The sequence below is a fragment of the Microtus pennsylvanicus genome, chromosome 1 (genome assembly GCF_037038515.1).
Source record: "Microtus pennsylvanicus isolate mMicPen1 chromosome 1, mMicPen1.hap1, whole genome shotgun sequence".
Lineage (NCBI taxonomy): Eukaryota > Metazoa > Chordata > Mammalia > Rodentia > Cricetidae > Microtus > Microtus pennsylvanicus.
This window is the reverse complement of record NC_134579.1, coordinates 147,725,135-147,743,047: the sequence shown is the minus strand read 5'-3', so window position 1 is coordinate 147,743,047 and position 17,913 is coordinate 147,725,135. Positions and strand designations below refer to the sequence as shown.

Sequence of the window (17,913 nt, the reverse complement as noted above, 5' to 3'; positions counted from 1 at the left end):
TGGGTAGAGAGGTAGTCAAATGGGCAAATAGTACCAGAGCTTAGCCTGACTTGTTGCCGGCCCCTACCTGTTGTTGCTGGATTTTGAGGTAACTGATCTCTTTGTCTTGGTCATTAAGGATCAATTTCAAATCCTCCAGGTGGTACTTCAGCACAGTCCGATTATTCTGCAGTTTCCTTGCCTCCTGCCTCAGCTCATCCACCTTCTTCTTTAGCTGAGTCCTTTCCATCAGTAGTCGGCTGTGCCGATCCCTGCAGACAAACTCTGCATAGTAAGGCCCTGCAGGCCTCCTCCTGCTACCCCTGATTTCTGGGAAACAGCACCCCAAAAGACCTCATGTTTCCTAGATTAGGTAGCTAAGAGTCTGATATAGTCATGACACCTACACTTCAGAACCCAAATGAGAGAACAGGTAATGCCAGAAATTATCAAACTACTATTGAAAACTCCAACACCTAAAAGGATCCATGTCCCTTCAGTAGAAGGAGTAGTTCCCCAGCTGGCCTAACTATCTGTGGTAATGGGGAAACATCAGCATGTAGTGGGCAAACATAATCAAAGGGAGGACAAGTTACTCAAGGTGAGTACAATCTATCTACAGATTCAACAGCCCCAGACCTGTAAAGAATGGGCCTGAGCTCCAGAAGTTCAAGGCTGCCTGACATTCCCATGAGACTGTAAATACCTTTTCTATCTACAGGCTCTTGAGGCCCTAGGACAAGGTGGCAGGGGCTAACAGTCTCTTTCACACTTAGCAAAACTGAATCCAAGAGACACAAGTTTAAGAGTTGCTTACATAGAAGCAAAAAAGCTCGAACCAGAGATGAAGTCACTCCATCCAGAGAAAAAGGAAGTCAGAGATGGCCATTCCACAAGTTTTGTTATCCATGTCCAGATGGACACTTACCGATAGAAGACTGTCTCCTTGCTCAGCAACTTGAAATTATCCAAGGTCTCGGTGTTTTCACTCACAAAATGGTTTAGCTCCATCATGATCTCTTTGTGATCCATCTTTACCTTCTCATACAAAGCATTTGGCTTGTGGTTCTTGTAGGGACTAGAAAATGGGAGAAAAGACCCCATGAACATAGGCTTCAATGATCACAGGAACTGAAGTTGTATCCTGATCTACCATAGCACAGCAGATGCAAGATTCTGGTGCCTATGTAGTGGGACCTCCTGGTGCTTTTAAACTTGTTATTCTGATCCCAGCACAGCTGAGGCTAAACTTGAGATGGAAGCTGCACTGACTGCATGAGCTCACTCAATACGACTAGATGGTAAGTCAGGTTCTCTATGCTACCAGGAGTCTCTCTCACATGTCTCTGTTCACCAGACATTGCAATGACATCTCTCCTGTTTCAGAACACTGATTTTGGGTCCTGTTTGACAATCACTGAACAGTTAGAGCACATCATTATGGTTTGGAGTCTTAAGAGAAGGAAGTGATATAAACTCCCCTAGGGATTCCTAGGTGCCACCAAGGTGAGCATGTAGGACACAAGCTGTCCTGCTTTAAGTGGGCCTCCCAGGGGTCAGCACTGGAAACTTCTGGAAAGTGGGAGAAGGATATCATGAGAAACCACGGCAGATCACTGACTCCCAGAAATCAGGAACACACAAATCTCCAAATGTGTATGTTCACACATATCCACAGGAGAGTAAGAGAAAGAGAGAATAAAGAGAGCTAGAGAGAGAGAGAGAGAGAGAGAGAGAGAGAGAGAGAGAGAGAGAGAGAGAAAGCATCATATATATATATATATACGGAGAGAGAGAGAAAGCATCATATATATATATATATATATATATATATATATATATATACAGAGAGAGAGAAAGAAAGAAAGAAAGCATCATATATACACACACACACACACACACACACACACACAGAGAGAGAGAGAGAGAGAGAGAGAGAGAGAGAGAGAGAGAGAGAGAGAGAGAGAGAGCGCTCTATGGTCTAATGGAAGTCTGCACAAAACTAGAGTACCTGTGATGAGACCCAGCTCTTCCAGGTAAACACTGAGATGTTCCAGTCAAACCAGGCCCCTCCAACTGCTACCTAGGGCTTCTAGCACACAATCACATGCTAGGAAAGTAGATCCTCCCCACACAATAACAGCAGGTAGTAGTACCTCATGCAAGCCACCGCCTGTCAGCTCCTTTCCAAATGCATGCTAGGAACTACACATTACCTGCCTCAATCCCTGATTTTTGTGGCTGAGACCAGAAGCCCTGGTTTTCATTATAGGAGAACAGAAAAGGTAGAGGCCACATCTCATGGCCACTGTCACTAAAGGTCTGCCTGTACCCTGAGAAGAATTTAGGATATGAGGTTTGGCACAGCCTCCTACAAATCGAGAGTTCAAAGGCTGAAGGTGAGGTTGACATTGCCTACAGCCCCATGAAGTTTGAAACAATGGATACCTATTGTCCACGGCTCCATCAGTGAGGATCATCAGCAGGTCTTTCAGGTCATTTCTTTCCCTGGTCATCAGTTGCAGCTCTGTGGTCAGCCTCTCCTCTTCCTTCTTTATCTGCTTCTTGCTCAGGAGCATTGGATGGGATGCTGGCTCTGTAGAGGTTTCTGTGTATAGGTATAAAAAAGGTGAAACTGCATAGTCAAAAGGCATAGGAGATTGACAGACCATCCTGAGTCCCAAACAGAAAATTGTGTCTGAAACCCAGTGACAACCAAAATATTCTAGGCCAGGTTGACAGGCCCATGTGTGGTTCTCAAATCTCCCATCACCCTAGAGATGTGGCTCTGTAGGCATCCACAGCTTATTTCGGCCTCCCTATAATTCTTCAGGTGACTACAGAGACCACCTCTTCATGAATATTCACAGAAGAACAGGACGCAACATGGTCCAGAGCCCTGAAGCCTGCTGTGATTTAGAAGCCATGAGAAAAATGGCAGAGTGGACAAGCAGTCAGATGTTATGAGGCGGCCAGGTCTCATTGCTGGTTACTCATGGCCCATGCTATGGATTGGAAAGTCAGGCAGGGCTCCATCATGGTCAAGAGACTCACCCAGTCACCCATTGACAGCCCAGATCATTGAAGCTGACACTCAGTAGCCATTCTCTGCTCTGGTTCCATAACTCTGACAGAAGTTTGGTTACCCTGTGATCTAAATGCCATCCTCAACTGCTGATTCAGAACCCTAAGGGGGTCACTGTCAGGGAAAGGAGGTCAGAGGAATTCTCCTGAGCAGACTGCTGAACACTCTGAGGTTTAAAGGTCTCGGCCAGGAGCACATTTGTCTCCATTGTCATGTTAGACAGACAGTGAACCTAAAGGCAACTACTACAGGTGTAGTGTAGTGATGTCTGATGAAAGATGGGGACACATTCGTCCTTCCCTGCCTCCTGTTCGTCTTTTTTTCCCAACATATCACCCCAAACCACAATAAAGGTAAGAGCTAAGTGGTGGTCCCAGCACAACAGCCTTTCCTTTCTCAGTCTCTGGCTCACAAGATGGACAAGCTAATATTCTGGAATCTTTGACTTTTGGGAAGTATGATAATCAGGGATGTCCATCTTATTCTCTGAGGCTCCAGTTCCTCAGCTCCATTATTGGGTAGCCCACCTCAAGTGCACCTCCTTTGGCAATCTCCCCATTTCCTGCCCATGACTCACTGGGTCTTTTCCAGAAGTGAACAGTAGCTTTCTTCTGCCTCTCTCTGGTCTCTGGACCCTCTCCATTCTGTCTCCCAAATACGCGATGCCTCAGTCTTGAGAACATGACTGATGCTCAACCTCTAGGGACTGAGGAATGTCCTAATGGCAGTTGGTGTTGCTACAACAAGGTGACATCATGGGATTCCAAGAGATCTCCAGGATACAATGGAATGTCCAGAGATGCGACCGCTGATGTCATGGCTAACTGCTTTTGCCACCCTGCTAAGTAGCTTTCCAGTACTGACCAGAAGACCAGCTGACCTTTCTAGGAGCCTCTCTGGGAAGACAGAGGAAACCAATCAGCACCTCGCCTTCTAAAGCTGGTGTTTCCTTGGCTTGACTGAAAGACTCATAACCTTTCCCATGTTGAGAACTAACCTAATATTTCAAAAGATTGCAGAGGTATGACTCATTCTTTCTCAAAGTCCATCAATATGAAGACTTAAATATTCATGAGAAACGACTTTAAGATGAACATAAATGAGGAAAGGTCACCCTCCTCAAGTCAGTGTTAGAAAGCATATTAAGGAAGAACGTACAGGCTGGTTACAGTGTGAGCCTTGAGAGAAGGGTACAGTCATAGAAGCCACATGCTTAACTTCAGGAAATTGCCCCTGGATTACTAAGCACATAGAGAAAGAACCCATCAGGGTGTTGGCAAAAGTGTGATGATCGATTTGCACAGGAATCTAACATAGTGGGTCCCCCAGGAGAAAAAGCCCACAGGCTGAGTTTTGTGCTCTCCACTCTGCTCCAAAGAGGAAAATGCAGGATAGTTGCAGGCCTTGGTGAGTTACAGTGAAATTCTGGATAGCAGGAAAATGAAGTCTACAGATGTAGACATATCTCAGATGCAGAGTGGCTGAATAGCATGTAGCAAGTCATGGGTTCAATGATCACTGCTGTCTCACTGGCCTTGGTGGCCGCAGATGTAATTTTAGCACCTGTGAAGTAGAAGCAGGATGACGTAAGCTCAAGGTGAACCTGCAAAGCCAGTGTGAGGACAGCTTGGATGATATGAAACCCTGTCTCAACAAATAAAACACTAATCTACCCTACCTCCAAGGCCTCACCTAACAATCCTTTCTTTCTGTATTGGTATTTCAGATGGACTTTATGTAACCCATAGTCTCTATTTCACCACCCAACCATAGCATCCTGAGTGCTGGACTCACAGGAGAGAACTGATCACCTGTGTTGTTCTTTTTTAAAAATGCTCCAAGATCCCCGTGGCAGTAGGCAGCAGAAATGCTGTAGGTCCCAAATGGTGGCTTCGGGCCATGTGGTGGGAGGCAGCAGGCCCTGGGAGCAGCCAGTCCCAGGCAGAAATGGCTGCAGGTCCCAGAGCGGCGGCCTGAGCGGTGGCAGCGGGCCATGTGGCGGCAGACAGCGGGCCCTGGGAGCAGCCAGTCCCAGGCAGGGACAGCTGCTGGTCCCAGAGCAGTGGTGGAGGGCCATGTGGCAGCATACAGTGGGCCCTGGGAGCAGCCATTCCCAGGCAGAGACAGCTTCTGGTCCCAGAGCAGTGGTGGCTGGCCATGTGGCAGCAGGCAGTGGGCCACAGGCAGAGATGGCTGCTGGTCCCTGAGCAATGGCTGGTCCCAGGCAGGGAGACACATGGCGGGCGGGCAGAAGACAGAAACATGGATAGACTTGACATGCAGGGTGAGGTTGAATGTTTATTCAGTGGGTTATGGAGGAGGAAGGGTGAAGGGGGTTGGAGAGAGAGAGAGAGAGAGAGAGAGAGAGAGAGAAGGAGAGAGAGAGAGAGAGAAGAGGGGAAAGAGAGAAGAGGGGAAAGAGACAGAGAGGGGGGAAGCAGCCGGAAGCAGTCTTGAGAGTTCTCCGCCCCAGTTTCTTTTGGCTGTGCTGCCTGGTCTCCTGCTTTTTATTATAAGGAAGACCTGGGAATGTTGTGCTTTCCTGTCCCTTTAAGGGACAAGCTACGCCCACTCCCATTACTTCTGACCTGCTCACCTCCAACTTGGGCCCTTCCTTTTCTGCTTCCTTGACGTGCTTACTTTTTATTATAAGGAAGACCTGGGAATGTTATGGTTTTGGTCCCTTTAAGAGACAAGCCACGCCCACTCCCTCCCCCATCCGCTGAAGCAGGCTGATCTTCAGCTTCTGGTGTGAGCTTGCTTTTTTTTCCATCTTTTTCTCGGAGAGGCAGTTTCGCTTCTGCCTCTCTCCCCACTTCTCTGCTTCCCCCCTTCTCTGTCTCTTTCTCCTCTTCTCTCTCTCTCTCTCTCTCTCTCTCTCTCCCTCCCTCCCTCCCTCTCTCTCTGCCCTCCCTTCAACCTTCCTCCTCCTAACCCCCTGAATAAATATTCAACCTCATCCTGCATGTCTTGTCTATCCATGTTTCTGTCTTCTGCCCTCCCGCCATGTGTCTCCCTGCCTGGAACCAGCCATTGCTCAAGGACCAGAAGCCTACTCTGCCTGGGTCCCACTGCCTGCTGCCACATGGCCCGCCAGCACCACCACTCGGGCCACCGCTCTGGGACCGGCAGCCATTTCTGCCTGGGACTGGCTGCTCCCAGGGCCTGCTGCCTGCTACCACATGGCACGCTGCCACCATTTGGGACTTACAGCATTTCTGCTGCCTTCTGCTGCGGGGATCTTGGAGCATTTTTCAAAAAGAACAACACCCTGGAAGTCAGCTCCTTTGCAGCCTTCCTGAGTTTTAGTCAGAGAGGTAAGAGCAAGCCTTTCACTGTACCCAGATAGAAAATTGAGACCTCAATATTCTCATGCTTTCTAAAGTATTAAACACATGGCATGGCCCAGAGATGTTGTTATATCCTGGCCTGGGGCTGGAGTCCCCCGGGTGGTTCCTGGTTGAGTCCTGCCCTACCTGACCCATGGTATAGCTCATACCTGTGGCTGTGTGGTGGCCCAGGTACACCCCAAGTCTTCCTGTGTCCATAATGCACTTATTACCTCTCATACCCTTCCCCACAACACATCCATTTCTTCTATTGTGAATTTTCTAAGCCGTTCATCTATTATTGAAAAACAAGTTTGTGGCAAAAAGGACAGCCCAAAAAATCAATAAAGAAACAGATATGAATGTCCCAAGGCTCATGGACATTACTGATGCATCTGCTCACCTTAGACGGCGTTGTCATTGAGGAAGAGCACACCAGGAACAGGCCAATGATGTTGGAAAAATACACTAAAGTCTAAAGGAGAGGAACATTCATCTTCCCATCTTTCTCCCTTGACTCATTTTTCCCATCTGCACTTGTTATACTCCTTCTCCTTACTGTGTTTGTGATTTATCACCTGACTATTTTCTTTCTTTTAAAGACAGGTTATCAGGTAGTCCAGGCTGACTTCCAATTTGCAACTAAGGATAACCTAGAGCTACTGTTCCTCCTCCCTCCACATCCTTAGTGCTGGCATTCTGGGTGTGTACCACTATACCCAACTTACATGGTGCTGGGAACCAAACCCAGAACCTCATCACACTAGGCAAGGACTGTCCCAACTAAGGCACATCTTTAGACACTCACTGGTCATGCACTAGTGTCCAGGAACATGTCTTCCAAGACATTCGTTTCTGTTGTGATTTCAGAGTGAACTTGTTGATTTGAAATATTGTAAATGCATGTAAAATACTATGTAACCTTTTAGAACGAGCTATTATGGTTTATATCTGTTAAGCCACTTATGAGCTAAAGGCTTTGTCTGCTGGAGGTCCCTCTGTGTGCTGTGATTACCAATAATGAATAGAGAATTGCCTTGGCAGAGTGATAGGGGAGAACTTGTGTAGGCAGGGAAGACAGAACTGAATGTTGAGAGAAAGAAGGCATAGTCAGTGAGACGCCATGGAGTCATCAGAGTCAGACTTGCCAAACATTTGCCAGTAAGCCACTGCCATGTGGTGATATACAGATTAACAGAAATGGGTTAAATTAAGATGTACGAGTTTGCCAATAAGAAGATAGAGCTAATGGGCCAAGCAGTCTTTTACTTAATAGAGTTTCTTGTGGTTATTTTTGTGCTAAGCTAGCTGGTTTGCCAACATGAACAAGTAGCCAATTCTCCTACAGAGAAGTTCTGGAAACTTCAGAAGGTATGGCCTAACTAGAGGAAGTATATATTTGAGGGATTGTGTTTGGTGGCTGGGTCTTGGACCCTTGGAAACTTCTTCTTCTTCCTCCTCCTCTTCTTCTTCTTCTTCTTCTTCTTCTTCTTCTTCTTCTTCTTCTTCTTCTTCTTCTTCTTCTTCTTCTTCTCTCCTTCTCTCTCTCTCTCTCTCTCTCTCTCTCTCTCTCTCTCTCTCTCTCTTCCTACCTCTCTCCCCTCGTTTGCTTCCTGTCTTTGGTGGGCAGATCACTTCTATTTCACTGTGATATAATTAGTTCTTATAAGATGAGGGACATGGAACCATCTTATCAAGGGCAGCAATCCCCAAAGCTATAAATTGAAAGTTTTTCTGCTCTTTAAGTGGTTATCTTGGGGAATCCTGCCACAGTAATATGATGTCAAACCAACTAACATGACTGTAGTGAAAATTCATCAAAGGCTTCATTTTGAATGCCCAATAATAAACTCCATAGGACAAGAAAGTATGTGGGGAGTCCTCCTGCAGTTCAGGACACTGGAGGATTATAGAGATTAAACTGATTGTCCCTTTATCAAGCTATGACAGGACACAGATCTGCTTTGTTTTGTTTCTTAGTTTTTTGTTCCTAGTCAAATGAATACATTTGAAAGCCTAGTGACCCATGGAGAATATGTCATTGTTCTCTTTAGTCTGGGCAGAGTGCTGGGATTCCTCAATCCACAATGCTGAGTGAACCATCTGACCAGCTCTGTCACCAAAGGAATATACCTATATATGATAAAGGAAATATACAGCAAGCCAATTGCCAACATCAAAGTAAATGGAGAGAAAATCCCAGCGATCCCACTGAAATCAGAAATAAGACAAAGTTGTCCACTTCCTCCATATCTATTCAGTATAGTTATTGAGATCCTAGCTACAGCAATAAGACACCAAAAGGAGATAAAGGGGAAAAAGTCAGAAAAGAAAAGTAAAACTCTCATTGTCTGCTGATGATATAATAGTTTACATAAGCGACCCTAAAAGTTCTACCAAGGAACTTCTCCAACTCACAAACATTTTCAGTAATGTATCAGAATACAAGATTAACTGAAATCAGTAGCCCTCCTGTACACAGATGATAAATGGGCTGAGAAAGAGATCAGAGAAACGTCACTCTTTACAATAGCTACAAATAACATAAAATATCTTGCAGTAACTCTAACCAAACAAGTGGAAGACTTGTATGACAAGAACTTTAAATCTTTGAAGAAAGAAATTGAGGAAGATACCAGAAAGTGGAAAGATCTCCCATGATCTTGGGTAGCTAGAATTAACATAGTAAAATGGCAATCTTACCAAAGCAATCTACAGATTCCATGCATTGCCCATCAAAATCCCACCAAAATCCTTCACAGACCTTGAATAATGGTATTCAACTTCATAAGGAAAAGCAAAAAACTCAGGATAGCCAAAACAATTCTGTACAATAAAAAACTTCTGGAGGCATCACAATCCCATATAGTAGAGACTTAAAACTCTACTATTGAGCTTCAGTATTGAAAACAGCCTGGCATTGGCATAAAAACAGAAAGGAGGTACAATGAAACTGAATCAAAGCCTTGGATGTTAAACCATTCACCTTCAAAAACCTGATTTTTTTTACAAAGAAGCAAAAAAATAATCAAATGGAATAAAGAAAGAATATTGAAGAAATGATGCTGATATAACTGGATTTCAACATGTAGAAGAATAAAATTGATCCATATCTACCACTATGCACAAAACTCAAATCAAATTGGATCAAATACCTCAATATAAAACCAGTCACACTGAACATCATAGAAGAGAAATTCAGAAGTATCCTTGAATGCCTGCCACAGGAGACCACTTCCTATAATTGACCTTACTAGCATAGATATTGAGAGAAGCAATTAATAAATGAGAACTCCTGAAAATAAAAAGTTTAGTAAAGCAAAGGACACATTCAACAAGACAAAAGGACAGCCTACAGACTGGGAAAAGATCTTCACCATCTCCACATCAGACAGAGGTCTGATCTCCAAAATATACAAATATCTCAAGAAATTGGTCATCAAAAGAAAAAAACAATCCAATTTAAAAAATGGGGTACAGACCTAAACAGAGAACTCTCATCAGAGGAATCTAAACTGTTGAAAGACAAGGAAATGCTCAACATCCTTAGTCATCAGATAAACGCAAATCAAAACAACTCGGAAATTCTATCTAAAACCTGTGAGAATGGCCAAGATCAAAATTACTGATGACAGCTTATGCTGGAGAGATTGTGGGGTAAAGGGAACACTCCTTAATTGCTGGTGGGAGTGCAAGCTAGTACAGCCCCTTTGGATATCGGTGTGTGTTTTCTTAGAAAATTTGAAAAGAACGTCCTTGAAGATGCAGTAATACCACTTTTGGGTATATATCCAGAGGATGCTCAATCGCACCCAAAGGACATGTGCTTATGTATGTTCATAGCAGTATTGTTTATCATAGCCAGAACCTGGGAACAACTTAAATGCCCCTCGATCGAAGAATGGATAAGGAAAATGTGATACATTTACAAAATGGAGTACTGCATAGCAGAGAAAAGTAACAACATCTTGAAATTTGCAGGCTAATGGATTGATCAGGAAACATCATTTTAATAAGGTATCCCAGACTCAGCAACACAAACATAATATGTACTCACGCATAAATCATTTTTAAATGTAAAGCAAAGAAAACCAGCCTAAGAATCACAATCCCAGATAATCTAGACCCTAAGAGAGACACATATAGATCTAATCTACATGACTGAGGTAGGAGGAACGCGGGCCCCTTGTTCCATTCTACTGCCCGGCTAGCTTATAGCTGAAATAACCACACAGAAATTAATTAAATTACTGTCTGGCCCATTATATCTAGCCTCTTTTTGGCCTACTCTCACTTCTGATCTAACATATTTTTTTTAAATGTGTGTTTACCACGAGGTCGTGGCTTATTAGGAAAGATTCAGTGTGTCTGACTCTGGTGACTTCGTGGCGGCTCCAGAGCTAGCAGAAATAGTACTTCCACCATTTTGAAATTGGAGAGAGGTGGAGCCAGCATCTAGAGCAGCTGCAACCAAGCTGCTTAACATTTTAAATGCTCTTCAAGGCGGTAGAGAATCTTCAATTACTCCCAGTGGTATACTCAAAAAAAAGGTAGGGATCTGAACAGAGAACTTTTGAGAAAGAAACAACTAAAAATATATCTCAAAAAAGTGTTATATATCACTTATACTCATGAAATTTTTTTCAATTTAAAACTGCTTGAGAATTCTTTTCCCACCAGCCAGTATGATAAAAAGCAAAAGAAACAATTGACAACACATGCTGATAAGGATGGGGAACTTTCATTCACTGTCAGTGGGATAGTAAGTGATGAAGCCACTATAGAAATCATGTGAAAATATTTACCATATGACACAGCAAATGTCATTTACAAAATATTCATCACAGCAGGGTATGGTGGCACGTGCCTTTAATAAAACATATAGGAGGCATAGGAAGGTAAATCTCTGAATTTGAGCTAGTCTGGTCTACACAGATAGTAGATTTAGTTTCAGGAATGGCCAGATCTTACCAAGGAAAGGTTGTCTCATATATATTACCAAATACCTATTTTTCTAATGGTAAATATCAGTAATCTTTGCAAGACGATCTTTGAAATCCATATGCATATTTCCTTACACATGGTAAAAAGGACTGAAATTAGTCGTTAAAGAATGTTCTTTATTTCACTTTTTTAAATTTCATTTTATATTCCAACCAATCCTCTGTCCCCTTGTTGCCTCCCCTCAGCCCACTCCCTTGCCCCTCCCAAAGTATAGGGTTTCCCATGGGGAATCAATAAAACCTGGCATATTAAGTTGAAGCAGGGCCAAGCTCATTCCTCCTCCCATCTTAAGGCTGAGCATGGCATTCCACGATAGGGAATGGGCTCCAATAAGCAAGTTCATGCATCAGGGATAGATTCTGGTCCCTCTGCCAAGAGCTCCTGAGATAGGCCAAGCAACACAACTTTCTCGCACATGCAGAAGGCCTAGTTCAGTTACATGGAGACTCCACAGCTGCAGGTCTAGAGTTCACAAGTTTTCACAACCTTGGTTCAGCTCTCTCTGTAGACTTCCTTCTCACCTCTCTTGCTTATACTATAAACCCTTCTGTCTCTCTTTGACTGGATTCCCGGAGCTCGGTCTGGTGCTTGGTGGTGGATCTCTGCATCTGGTTCTATCAATTACTGTATGAAGGCTCTATGATGGTAGTTAGGAGAGTCACCAATCTGACTACAGTGGAATCTACTTCACTCACCCTCTCCAATATTGCTAGGAGTCTTAACTTTGGTCATCCTTGTGGATTCCTGGGAATTTCCCTAGGACAAGTTTTCTCTCTTCAATTCAAAAAAAAAAAAATGAGCTGTTTATTTCTTCCTCTAAGAAGAAATTTTATTTTGGGCAGAGAAGAAAAGGATAAGTCTCTTCTGGGGGATCAAGTTCAATTAGAAAACTGTCAGTTTTGAAGTGTTGGATTTTATTTTCCTGTTTTTTTGCATGTAATATATATTGGAGGATAATGTGTATGCATGCGCCAGTATTTTTGTGCATGCACAGAGTGTATGCTCATGCACATATATGTACCAATATTTCCCTGCCCTGTGTTAAGTCCTAGGTCCTCCCCGCTCTGTCCATGTCTAGGAAGGTGAACATCCAAACTGGCTAGGCTCCCACAAAGCCAGCACATTATGTAGGATCAAAACCCATTGCCATTGTCCTTGGCGTCTTATCAGCTCTCATTGTTCGCCATGTTCAGAGAGTCCAGTTTTATCCCATGCTTTTTCAGTCACAGTCCAGCTGGCCTTGGTGAGCTCCCAATAGATCAGCTCCACTGTCTCAGTGGGTGGGTGCACCCCTCGTGGTCCCGACTTTTTGCTCATGTTCTCCCTCCTTCTGCTCCTCATTGGGACCTTGGGAGCTCAGTCCAGTGCTCCAGTGTGGGTCTCTGTCTCTATCTCCATCCATCACCATATGAAGGTTCTATGATGATATGCAAGATATTCGTCAGTATTGCTCTAGGATAGGGTCATTTCAGGTTCCCTATCCCCAGCTGCCCAAGGAATTAACTGGGGACCTAGGCTTGGGCACCTGGGAGCCACTCTAGATTCAAGTCTTTTGCCAACCCTAAGGTGGCTCCCTTAACTAAGAATTGTGCTTCCGTGCTCCCCTATCCAACCTTCCTTTATCCCAATCCTGCTTTTACCCCAAGTTTCCCCCTTCCTCCCCTTCTCCCTTTTCTCTCCCCATCTCCCCTTACCCCCATCCCACCCCACCCCCAAGATCTCAATTTTCTCCCTGGCAACTTTGTCTACTTCCCATAGCCAAGAGGATAACTATATGTTTTTCCTTTGGTTCACCTTCTTACTTAGCTTCTTTAGGATCACCAATTGTAGGCTCTGTGTCCCTTATTTATGGCTAGAAACCAATTGTGAGTAAGTACATCCCATATTCATCTTTTTGGGTCTGGGTTACCTCACTCAGGATAGTGTTTTCTATTTCCATCCATTTGCATGCAAAATTCGAGAAGTCAGTGTTTTTACCGCAGCATAGTACTCTAATGTGTAGATATTCCACACTTTCTTCATCCATTCTTCCATTGAAGGGCATCTAGGTTGTTTCCAGGTTCTGGCTATTACAAATAATACTGCTATGAACATAGTTGAACAAATGCTCTTGTCATATGATAGGGCATCTCTTGGGTATATTCCCAGGAGTGGTATTGCTGGATCCAGGGGTAGGTTGATCCCGAATTTCCTGAGAAACCGAAACACTGATTTCCAAAGTGGTTGCACAAGATTGCATTCCCACCAGCAATAGATGAGGGTACCCCTTCCTCCACAGCCTCTCCAGCAAAGGCTATCATTGGAGTTTTTTATTTTAGCCATTCTGACAGGTGTAAGATGATATCTCAAAGTTGTTTTGATTTGCATTTCCCTGATCGCTAAGGAGGTTGAGCATGACCTTAAGTGTCTTTTGGCCATTTGAACTTCCTCTGCTGAGAATTCTCTGTTCAGGTCAGTGCCCCATTTTTTAATTGATTAATTAGCATTTTAAAGTCTAGTTTCCTGAGTTCTCTGTATATTTTGGAGATCAGACCTTTGTCTGTTGCGGTGTTGGTGAAGATCTTCTCCCAGTCAGTAGGTTGCCTTTTTGTCTTGGTGACAGTGTCCTTTGCTTTACAGAAGCTTCTCAGTTTTAGTTGGTCCCATTTATTCAATGTGGCCCTCAATGTCTGAGCTGTTGGGGTTACATATAGGAAGCGATCTCCTGTGCCCATCTGATGTAGGGTACTTCCCACTTTCTCTTTTATCAGTTTCAGTGTGTTCTGACTGATAGTGAGGTCTTTAATCCATTCGGACATGAGTTTTGTGCACGGTGATAGATATGGGTCTATTTTCATTCTTCTACAGGTTGACATCCAGTTATGCCAGCACCATTTGTTGAAGATGCTTTCTTTCTTCCATTGTATACTTTTGGCTCCTTTATCAAAAATGAGGTGTTCAAAGAAAGAAGCCGAGAGGGCGGAAGGCGCCCTCCCCGCCGCTGGGCCCGGGCACCGGGCGCCAGGCCGGGGTCCTTCCCGCCGGCTGTGAGTGCGGCCGCTTTGTTTGCCCCTGCCTCAGCGTTGAGGGGGGTGCGCCGGGAACGCGGCGGCAGGAAGCGCGACCGATTGCACCGGGGACGCGCGGGGGACCCAGGAGTCCGGCCGCCGCGAGGGCCGCGTGACGAGACCGCGGAGGGACCCGGAGCACCGCCGCGGGTCCCCGGTGGCGGGCCCAGGGCGCCCGTGAGCACAGACCTCCCGTCGACGGGGGGCGATGTTCCCCTGGCCAGCGGGCTCTTCGGGCCGCCGGGGCATCCCGCCTTTGGGACCAGGGCCCCCGCAGTGGGCGACCCCCAAGGCTGCTCCATGGAGACTCTGTGTCCTCCTCCCCGCTTGACAGTGCCCGCGTCCCCGCGGGGGTCTCCCTGCTCGCCCACGCCCCGGAAACCGCGTCGGGGGACCCCGGAGTTCTCCCCGCTGTGCCTGCTTGCCCTCGCCTTCTGCGCCCTTGCCAAACCCCGGCCGTCCGCCCTGGGCCTGGGGGCTGGAGAGCTGGCGCCGCGGACCCCGGTACTGCTGGGCCCCCCGGCCTCGCCATGCACCGGCGGCAGGGCTGTGGACAGTCTGAAGCACCTCGGGGAACAGGCCGGGCCACCGAGCGACGTGAGCTCCGCGGCCCGCGAGGATGCAGGAATCGCGGTGTGCCCAGGCGGCGAAGAAGAGGAAGAGGGCGGAGGCGGCTTCCCGCACTTCGGTTCTGGTTCCTGCGCACCTCCCGGTTGCTGCCCTGCTCCCCGGCGTCCTCGGGATTCTCCGACCAGCTCCGCCTGGTCCCCGCCCAGGCCAGCCCCGAGTCTGGAGTTCCAGCCTGATGCAGCTAGCAGTCCGCCTCATGAGCCCAGCTCCCAGCTTCCTCCGCCACCTGCGGGCCTCTCCCCGGAACCTGCGTCTCCGGAGCAGCCTGTGCCGGCCTCGGCGGCTGCATCTGGTGGAGACCCTGCCCCGGCCGCGCCCGAGGCACCCGCGCTCAGCCCTTCCACGGCAGACGCAGCGCCGGACGCGCCCAGTGATCTCCGCCAGGAACATTTCAATCGCCTGATCCGCCGCTCGAAACTTTGGTGTTATGCGAAGGGCTTCGCCCTGGACACTCCAAGTTTGCGCCGAGGGCCCGAGCGGCCGGCAGCCAAAGCCCGGGTAGCAGCCAAGAAACGCCGGCGGCCAGCGCCGCCTCCGCGCGGAGTGCAGCCCCGCCCGCCCGTCCCGACGCTCCCCACCTCGAGCACCTTTAGCCTCCTCGACTGCTTTCCCTGTCCACCAGCCCTGGTGGTGGAAGAGGACGGAGACTTAGGGCCGGCTTCCTCGCTTCGCCTCCAGGGAGACGAAAAGCCTCCGCCTGCCCACCCGCTGTGGAGGTGGCAGATGGGAGGACCCGCTGTCCCCGAGCCCGCCCCCGGGCCTCAAATCCTGGTGGGTCAACTTGGAAGAACCCTGAGCTTTAGACCTCTTCTCCGGGTTGGGGCCCCGGGCAGTCTGAGGACTCCAGGAGGGAGCCTTGATTCTCAGATTTGTCTGTCTTTTTGCATTTTACGGACTGTGTGCCGAGAACCGCAAATGACAGTGATCTTCAAGCACCTGAGAGGTCGGGGTGATAGTCCCTCATCTCGACCAATGAACCAAGGGATGGCTTCCGGAAAAGCCTTAACTGTAGAAGGCTGCATAACCAGCCCCATCCCTGCCCTCTCAGCGGGCGACCAGGGTCTTTATACCCCAGGGGAGCAAGGCGGCAACTGCCCAGAGACCAAAAGAAAGGGACGGAGGGAAGGACCTTGGTGATGGACAAACCGGTTGTTTCCGCGTTTGAGGGCCAGTTCAGGGACGTGGGGTTGCTGTGGGGTGGGAAAATGATTGACAACTTCCTGGGGGCATCCTCTACCCCCCACGGTTCAGACCTTTAACCCTTTACACCCCCTTTTCTATTCCTAGTCCTTCTCCCCAAGTTCAGGTGATTCTCCCGTTGATGAGAGCCTCAGTCTCAACCAGCAGGGTTGAGCAACTTTACCCTTTTGTCCAGTTTTTGGGGTTTCCCTTGCCATAAGGTTTGATGAGTGGAAGAGTCCTCCAGCCCCACTTCCCTCCTCCCTTAAAAGAGGAGGGCAGAGGGCCTAGTTGTGTGGCCCAAGGCTGGTTTATCCACGGGAACGGGCCAAAAATTCCCTGGGAAGATAATGGAAGGTGGAAGAAATCAATAAAATCAGATCAAACAAAAAAAAAATGAGGTGTTCATAGGTTTGTGGGTTAAAATACGGGTCTTCTATACGATTCCATTGGTCGACTTCTCTGTTTTTATGCCAGTACCACAATGTTTTCATCACTGCAGCTCTGTAATCGAGTTTGAAGTCAGGGATGGTAATGTGTACAGACAATCCTTTATTGTATAGGATTGTTTTGGCTATCCTGGGTTTTTTGTTTTTCCATATAAAGTTGATTATTGTCCTCTCAAGATCTGTGAGGAATTTTGATGGGACCTTGATGGGGATTGCATTGAATCTATAAATTGCCTTTGGTAGAATTGCCATTTTTACTATGTTGATCCTCCCAATCCAAGAGCAAGGGAGGTCCTTCCATTTTCTGGTATACTCCTCAGTTTCTTTCTTCAATGCCTTAAAGGTCTTGTCAAATAGATCTTTCACTTCCTTGGTTAGGGTTACCCCAAGATATTTTATGCTGTTTGTGGCTATCGTGAAAGGTGAAGCTTCTCTGATTTCCCTCTCTGCTTCCATATCCTTTGTGTATAAGAGGGCGACTGATTTTTTGGAGTTGAGCTTGTATCCTGCCACATTACTAAAGGTACAGCTGTAAAAGTTCATTGGTGGAGTTTTGGGGGTCGCTTATGTACACTATCATATCATCTGCAAATAACGAAACTTTCACTTCTTCCTTTCCAATTCAAATCCCCTTGATCCCCTTATGTTGTCTTATTGCTATTGCTAGAACTTCAAGCACTATATTGAAGAGGTATGGTGAGAGTGGACAGCATTGTCGTGTTCCTGAGTTTAACGGGATGGCTTTGAGTTTCTTTCCATTTAATTTGATGTTAGCTGTCGGCTTGCTGTATATAGCTTTTATTATATTTAGGTATGACCCTTGTGTCCCTCATCTCTCCAATACTTTTATCATAAAGGGATGTTGAATTTTGTCAAATGCTTTTTCAGCATCTAATGAGATGATCATATGGTTTTTTTCCTTCAGTTTATTTATATGATGGATTACATTGATAGATTTTCGTATGTTGAACCAGCCCTGCATCCCTGGGATGAAGCCTACTTGATCATAATGGATAATTTTTCTAATGTGTTCTTGGATTCGGTTTGCCAGTATTTTGTTGAGGATTTTTGCATCGATGTTCATGAGTGAGATTGGTCTATAATTCTCTTTCTTGGTTGAGTCTTTGTGCGGTTTTATTATCAGAGTAACTCTAGCTTCATAAAAGGAATTTGGCAGTGCCTCTTCTGTTTCTATATTGTGAAATACATTA

The 17,913-nt window shown here is 46.3% G+C and overlaps 1 protein-coding gene and 1 pseudogene across 1 annotated transcript in view; one reads left to right on the top strand and one right to left on the bottom strand.

Annotated features, from left to right (window-relative positions):
- Positions 1 to 14,813, bottom strand: part of LOC142860656 (elongin BC and Polycomb repressive complex 2-associated protein-like) — a 103,802-nt gene extending 88,989 nt beyond the window's left edge. Inside the window, exon 1 of the mRNA XM_075992187.1 lies at positions 14,708 to 14,813. The gene's annotated coding sequence lies outside the window, so the exon portion shown is untranslated. The remainder of the gene's footprint in view (positions 1 to 14,707) is intronic.
- LOC142860658 (elongin BC and Polycomb repressive complex 2-associated protein-like) lies at positions 14,745 to 15,975 on the top strand (annotated as a pseudogene).
- The last annotated feature ends 1,938 nt before the right edge of the window (positions 15,976 to 17,913 follow it).